This window comes from Triticum urartu, chromosome 5, assembly GCF_003073215.2.
Source record: "Triticum urartu cultivar G1812 chromosome 5, Tu2.1, whole genome shotgun sequence".
Classification (NCBI taxonomy): Eukaryota; Viridiplantae; Streptophyta; class Magnoliopsida; order Poales; family Poaceae; genus Triticum; species Triticum urartu.
The window spans coordinates 638,584,146-638,591,663 of record NC_053026.1 but is presented as its reverse complement, the minus strand read 5'-3'; positions in this window follow the sequence as shown (position 1 = coordinate 638,591,663).

The following is a 7,518-nucleotide window of genomic DNA, read 5'->3' as shown; positions in this document are numbered from 1 at the left end:
CATGCTGCGCCTGCGTGGCTGTGCATGCGTGGTTAGACGTCCGGTGAGACGTCCCACGCCGCGATCGTCTTGCTTAGCATGTTGCCGCGGAATTCCAGCTTATATAGTACTCCTTCTCCCGAAAATATTTATCATCAAAATGAATAAAATGAGATGTATCTAGACATATTTTAATTCTAAATACATTCATTTTTATTCATTTTGATGACAAGTATTTTCGGACGGAGGGAGTATACTCTATATAGTATATTATAGCATAACTAATCTCTGTTTTATATAGCTTAACTTCACTATTATCAGCTCCGAGTTTTATACTATCCGCTCCGGATTTGCAGCTGAAGGCAGTACCGCAGTAGCGTGTCAGGCAGTATCTTGTCGCTGTGCCTTCCACCATGCATGTTGATCCGGCGGCCTAGATGGACCAGGAGATCCAGACGCCGCGAGCGACAACTTGCGTTGTTTATTCGACTACTCTTGAGCTGGCCGTTGACCCGGCAGCTAAGATCGACTTTCTTGTGGATCCACTAGCTATAGTCTGCTGCATCAATGCTGCGGAAAACCCGCTTATATATAGTATAGTAGCATGATCTCTGCTTTGTACTGTTATCCGTTCCGTATCTCCAGCTCAAAGGCAGTAGCGTGCTGGGCATCTTGTTGCTCGGCCTCCATCGGCCGGCCGTGCGTTGACCCGGCGGCTAAGATCGCCGACGAGATCCAGATGCCGCGGGCGACAACCTATCACATGAACTTTATTGTGACACGTACCTTGGTAGTTAGAGCTCGTTTTCAAATGGATGGACATCAGGGGACGGAGTACTGTCCATGTCGGCGCCTAAAAGGTAGAAGAAATGACATTGTCAGGTAGAAGAAATGACATTGTCCACGCAGGGTGAGTTTGGTTGCATTACTATCTCAGCATAGTTGTTCCCTCTTCGTGCATGCTAACCTCAACACCCTTTTCATGCATGTTTATAGTATATTTGTGTTAAACTAGTGTGGACTCATGCATCCTTCATACACTCTATCAAACATTCAAAAACGGGTAGAGAAGAAAACTTTTGAACTCATACACCCTACCAAACACACCCGCACCGCACGGTTCTTCACGGAAAACACTTGGGCTCAAGTGACTAATAACACGCGCGGCATCAGCCACCTCGTGCTGGTGACGCATGTCGATGGGCACACACGCGTCTCCACTTCTCTAAAACACTCCCAACGACCTAGCCACGGTCGTCTTGCCTCTCTCTTCCTCGCTACAAATGGGGTCGAACCGCTCGCAATCGGTCGTCGCTAGTCCTGGCCATGGGAAGCCCGGCCCGAACGGCCCGACCCGACGCCGCTCCCGGGCCGGGCTCGGGCTTAGATTTTGAGCCCGAAGGCCGGCCCGGGCTGGGCCCGGGCCCATCATTTTTGCGTTTTCCTAAAGGATGGGCCGGGCCGGCCCGAAGCCCGACGGGCTTTTACGTGTTTGGGCCGGGCTCGGGCCCAGAAAACAGGCCCGACGACCGGGACGGGCCGGGCTCGGGCATGGGTTTTTGCGTCGGGCTTGGCTAGGCCCGGCCCGAGGTATGGCCAGGTATAGCCATCGCCGTCGCACACAACATTGCGGTGAATTTGCTCTCTCTCATCTCTCCCTATACTAGGGACATGGCGCTGGCAGCCGACCGTCGCGCATCTACTCGACGCAAGCATTGTTGCGGCAAAACCGGCCGTGTGCTCCGCCGCGCTCACACACCTGTCACCCGTCTGCCTCACGTGCCCACCATGCCAATGCACGATGCTCCTACATCCATCCTACATGCTTTCCATGGCCCAGCAACATTGATTGTGTTGCAAATGGCTCTGCAACATCGATCATGTTGCAAACGGCCCTGCAATGCTGGTGATGCCAACGGAAGACACGACGATGGTGGCAATGACTGCGGGGCATGTTGTTTGGCGACGATGCTGCAATGGTTGTGCTGCTTCTGCAACATCGGTTTGCAACATAGGCAATGTTGCGTAGCATCGATTTGCAACACATGCGATGTTGGGGAGCGGATGCTGCTGCGTTGACTTTGCTCCAAACCCTATTGCAACATGGTGTTGTTGCGATGGTTGGACTATCACACGATGACCATCACACGAATCAGGACTCGTGACCCAATTCATCTTTGGCAAAGAGCAGCTGGCGGACACGTAGCGTTGACCTTTCTTGATTCATCTTGCAACTAATCAATAAACTAGGAATTCTAACCAAGGGATAAAACACCACGGGAAACTAAAGAACAAGCCCTGTCAACACATCTAGCAACTTATCTAAAAGCCTTTTTGCGAAATGATAATAATAATACAAAAGCTAGAAAATTCCACTTGGTTAGACGCCAAGCCCTGGCTGTCATATGAGCACGGAGAAATATCCAGTAGGATGAAGAGACAATTCTTGTACAAGGCCAAGAGAAATGTCTCAGCTTACATGATTTCAGTCTTAATTAACGGTGAAAATGTAAATGCTCAGGAGAATCTCCCATTCATTCCAGAGAAGCCGAGGAGAAGAAACAAAAACGTGTCAATCCAAACGTCGTTCAGGTCTCCTTTGGCCCCTTTGCCGGTCAAATTAAATCCAAGCACTCCATTTGTTTGACTTGCTCAGAGGACACTGGAGGGAAAAGGTGGCGAGAGGATAATATTTAGGTGCACCAATCTCCTGCAGCTGGTGCAAACTTGAATGGATTTGTAGGGTCGCGTACTGGTCTGCCCGGCCCGTTGCTCGCAATAAGGCCACGTTGTGCACGATGGAAGAGTGGATTCGAACGAGCTTTCCAAGTACAGTGCGTACCATGAAACCGACGAATCGACCTCGAGTCTTTCCTGGACTAGGACGGGCGGAGCTGGTTGAATTTTCTCGCTGTTACGGCCGGTGCCGTACGTGCGAAGCACCGGTCAAAGTCCATGGGTGTGGGTTCAGAATAGACGGCAAAGCGTGGAAAACGCAGCAGCTGCGGCTGTGCTTTCAGGACAGGTGACTGAAATTTTCATTTGGACAAGTCGACTTGGGTTGAAGGGTGCCGCACAACCCCGAGCTCGAATCCGAGACCTTGACGCGGCGCTGTGTTTTGATTTTCGGTTTGAGCTTTTTTTCGCTCTAGGCCGAGATGGCCGAATTTCGGTCATTTTCAAAATTTTCGGCTGAAATTTGACCAAATTTTGACTACAATTTGACTTAAATTTGACCAAAATTTGTCAAATTTGAGCAATTTCGGCCTAAATATACTTTTCGCTTCAGGCCGAGATGGCCGAAATTCGGCCGAAATCCACATTTTGCGGCCGAAAATCAAAACACAAACGCGGCGTCACCGGCGAGGGATCACCGGGACCTTGCTAGAGGCAGGGATTACGCTGCATCGGCGTCGGCGTTGGGCGTCGGCACCGGAGGACGGAGGCATCCAAGACCAAGAGCCTTAGGGTTGGGGACTCGCAGAAGTCGTCGATCAACTTATTCTGACAAAAAACTACTTTCTCTGTAAACTAATATAAAAGCGTTTAAATCATTAAAACTTACTCTCGCAATGTTGGACCGATCAGGGCCGCGGAAATCCCGCTTGTAGCCCGTGTTTTGTATTATCCGTTGCGGATTTCCAGCTGAAGGCAGTAGTGTATCTCATCGCTGGATCTGGCCCCACGCATGTCGTCGGCCGGCCGTGCGTTGACCGGGCGGCTAAGATCGACCACTGAGATCCAGATGCCGCGGGCGACCACTTGCGTCCATTATTAGGGCTTGTTTGAGACTGCTCCGCTTCACAAAAATCGGTTTCGCTTCACTAAATTCACTTTGGAGTAGTTTCATTTAAAAGTTGTAGTATTATCAAAGAGAATGTTTGGCTGCCATCTAGCTCCAGCTTCAAGAATGATAAATTTGGTGGAAAGGATCTATTTGATTGGTTGAGGGGGAAGAAACGAAGGGGTATCCACTTACTGGTAGCAGTGGTGGGTAATTTCCACCTAACTCCAGCTTTTAGAGTTTTTTGGAGCACCCCGTGAAGAGCTTCATAAAAAACTGGGAGTTGTACCCCGGATTTTAGTTTTTTTGCGGAGCGGCATATCGTGGAGCTACCCCGTTTGGTTTGTGTTTTCTGGAGCGGAGCTGAATTTTAAGGAGTAGAACAGTCCCAAACAGGCTCTTAATACAACTATACATGAAATTCACTGTGACACGTACAAGTAGTTGGAGCTCGTTTTCAAAGGGAGGATAGTCAATGGAAGGGCGTGCTGTCCTGTCCATGTCGGCGCCCGGCCGCGACGTAATCACTCCTCGTGCTACTTCCTCCGTTCTAAATTATTCGTTGTGGTTTTAGTTATTAAAACCACGACGAATAATTTGGAATAGATGGAGTACATGTTTAGAACATTTCCAGCAGTTCAGCCTTCTAGGGTGTCGAAAAAAAGCGCTCTGGGGACAAACCGACGCTAGATCGGTCCTTAGGATGACCAAGCTCCCAGCCATGTCCCTAGGCGCCTCCCAACCCGCAGCAAATTCAAACGTAGCCATTTCGGCTCACAAAAGACGCCACAAATTTGGCGATCATGCGGCTATAGTTCGACGATCGAATGAAAAGTTCGGCGTTCAAAAAGAAAGGGCACGCGTCAGACGATGAGGCTGGCCTCCGGCGTCGGCGGAGTCGGCGTGTGCGGGCTTGGCGGGGTCGGAGCTTCTTCTGTGCTGGGCGGCGTCGACGTGGCTTCTGTGCTGCGAGGAGTCGTGTAGGCATCATCGCTCGGGCTTGGCGGCGTCAGCGTGGGCGTGGGCGTGGGAGTTGGCGGCGCCGTCGACGGCAGCTGGTTCAGGATGAGACCACGCTCTGCCAAGTACCACGCCTTGACCGCCTCGTCGTTCCTTTGGAGCATGTCCGCCCCGCCCAGCAGGAAAGTCAGGTCGGTATTCCACTTCTCCGCTGCGACGTTGGTCCGGAGTAGGTCGAGCTTGACGGTGCAGCTCATCATCAACGCCGACCGCCGCACCTCGGTCTTCTCTTCACATAGGATGGCCTGGGCCTGTGCGTCGGCAAGGCAATGCTCGATGGACTCCCGCACCCGCGTCGACGTGTTTCGCCTTCTTGGCCCCTTTGATGCCGTCCGGCCGCCCCTCTGACGCGCCCGGCGTCGGCGCGTCCGGCTTGTAGGTCTCCTTGGCCCTGTCGAGGGTACGCCGGACTTCCGCCCACTTCTCGCACTTGTCAATGTGCTTGTAAACGTGGAGGTACTTGAACTCTTGGTCACGGTTGCCTAGGCGATACAAGGCGAACATGTGCACCAGCTACGCGGAGGAACAAGCAGTTGGCGGGCACGCACGACGAATAGAAGCGGGAGACCGGCGTGTCGTACCTGATCCTCGACGTTAGCGCCGCTCTCCGGGCGAGCCGCGATCTCCTCGACGATCCCATGCCATTTGTTGCATGCCGCCTGGATGAGCCTGTTGGGGAACATAGTAATTTCAAAAAAAATCCTACACATATGCAAGACCATGGTGATGCATAGCAATGAGAGAGGAGAGTATCGTCCACGTACCCTCGTAGACCGTAAGCGGAAGCGTTATGAGAACGCGGTTGATGTAGTCGTACATCTTCACGATCCGACCGATCCAAGTACCGAACGTACGACACCTCCGAGTTCAGCACACGTTCAGCTCGTTGACGTCCCACGAACTCCGATCCAGCAGAGCTCCATAGGAGAGTTCTGTCAACACGACGGCGTGATGTCGGTGATGATGTTGCTACCGACGCAGGGCTTCGCCTAAGCACCGCTACGATATGATCGAGGTGGATTATGGTGCAGGGGGGCACCGCACACGGCTTGGAATAATCAACTTGTGTGTCCTAGGGTGCCCCCTGCCCCCGTATATAAAGGAGCAAGGGGGGAGGCCGGCCGACCCTTGCAGGGCGCGCCAGGAGGAGGAGTCCTCCTCCTAGTAGGAGTAGGACTCCCATTTCCTACTGCTACTAGGAGGGAGAAAGGAAGGAGGAGAGGGAGAAGGAAACGGGGGCGCCCCCCCTTCCCTAGTCCAATTCGGACCAGAGGGGGAGGGGACGCGCGGCCTGCCCTGGCCGGCCCTCTCTCTCTCTCCACTAAGGCCCATGTGTCCCATTACTTCTCCCGGGGGGGGGGGTACGGTAACCCTCTAGCACTCCGGTTTTCTCCGAAATCACCCGGAACACTTCCGGTATCCGAATATAGTCGTTCAATATATCAATCTTTATGTCTCGGCCATTTCGAGACTCCTCGTCATGTCCGTGATCACATCCGGGACTCCAAACTACCTTCGGTACATCAAATCACATAAACTCATAATACCGATCGTCACCGAACGTTAAGCGTGCAGACCCTACGGGTTCGAGAACTATGTAGACATGACCGAGACACGTCTCTGGTCAATAACCAATAGCGGAACCTGGATGCTCATATTGGCTCCTACATATTATACGAAGATCTTTATCGGTCAAACCACATAACAACATACGTTGTTCCCTTTGTCATCGGTATGTTACTTGCCCGAGATTCGATCATCGGTATCTCAATACCTAGCTCAATCTCGTTACCAGCAAGTCTCTTTACTCGTTCTGTAATGCATCATCCCGCAACTAACTCATTAGTTGCATTTCTTGCAAGGCTTATAGTGATGTGCATTACCGAGAGGGCCCAAAGATACCTCTCCGACAATCGGAGTGACAAATCCTAATCTCGATCTATGCCAACTCAACAAGTACCATCGAAGACACTTGTAGAGCACCTTTATAATCACCCAGTTACGTTGTGACGTTTGGTAGCACAAAAAGTGTTCCTCCGGTAATCGGGAGTTGCATAATCTCATAGTCATAGGAACATGTATAAGTCATGAAGAAAGCTATAGCAGTAAACTAAAACGATCAACTGCTAAGCTAACGGAATGGGTCAAGTCAATCACATCATTCTCCTAATGATGTGATCCCGTTTATCAAATGACAACTCATGTCTATGGTTAGGAAACTTAACCATCTTTGATTCAACGAGCTAGTCAAATAGAGGCAAACTAGTGACACTCTGTTTGTCTATGTATTCACACATGAACTAAGTTTTCAGTTAATACAATTCTAGCATGAATAATAAACATTTATCATGATATAAGGAAATAAATAATAACTTTATTATTTCCTCTAGGGCATATTTCCTTCAGTCTCCCACTTGCACTAGAGTCAATAATCTAGTTCACATCTTTATGTGATTAGTTCACTTCTCCATGTGACTAATACCTAAAGGGTTTACTAGATTCAATAATATAGTTCACATCGCTATGTTATTAACACCCAAAGAGTGATCATGTTTTGCTTGTGAGAGAAGTTTAGCCTACGGGTCTGCAACATTTACATCCGTATGTATTTCGCAAATTTCTATGTCTACAATGCTCTGCACGGAGCTACTCTAGCAAATTGCTCCCACTTTCAATATGTATCTAGATCGAGACTTAGAGTCATCTAGATCGATGTAAAAAATCTTGCATCAACG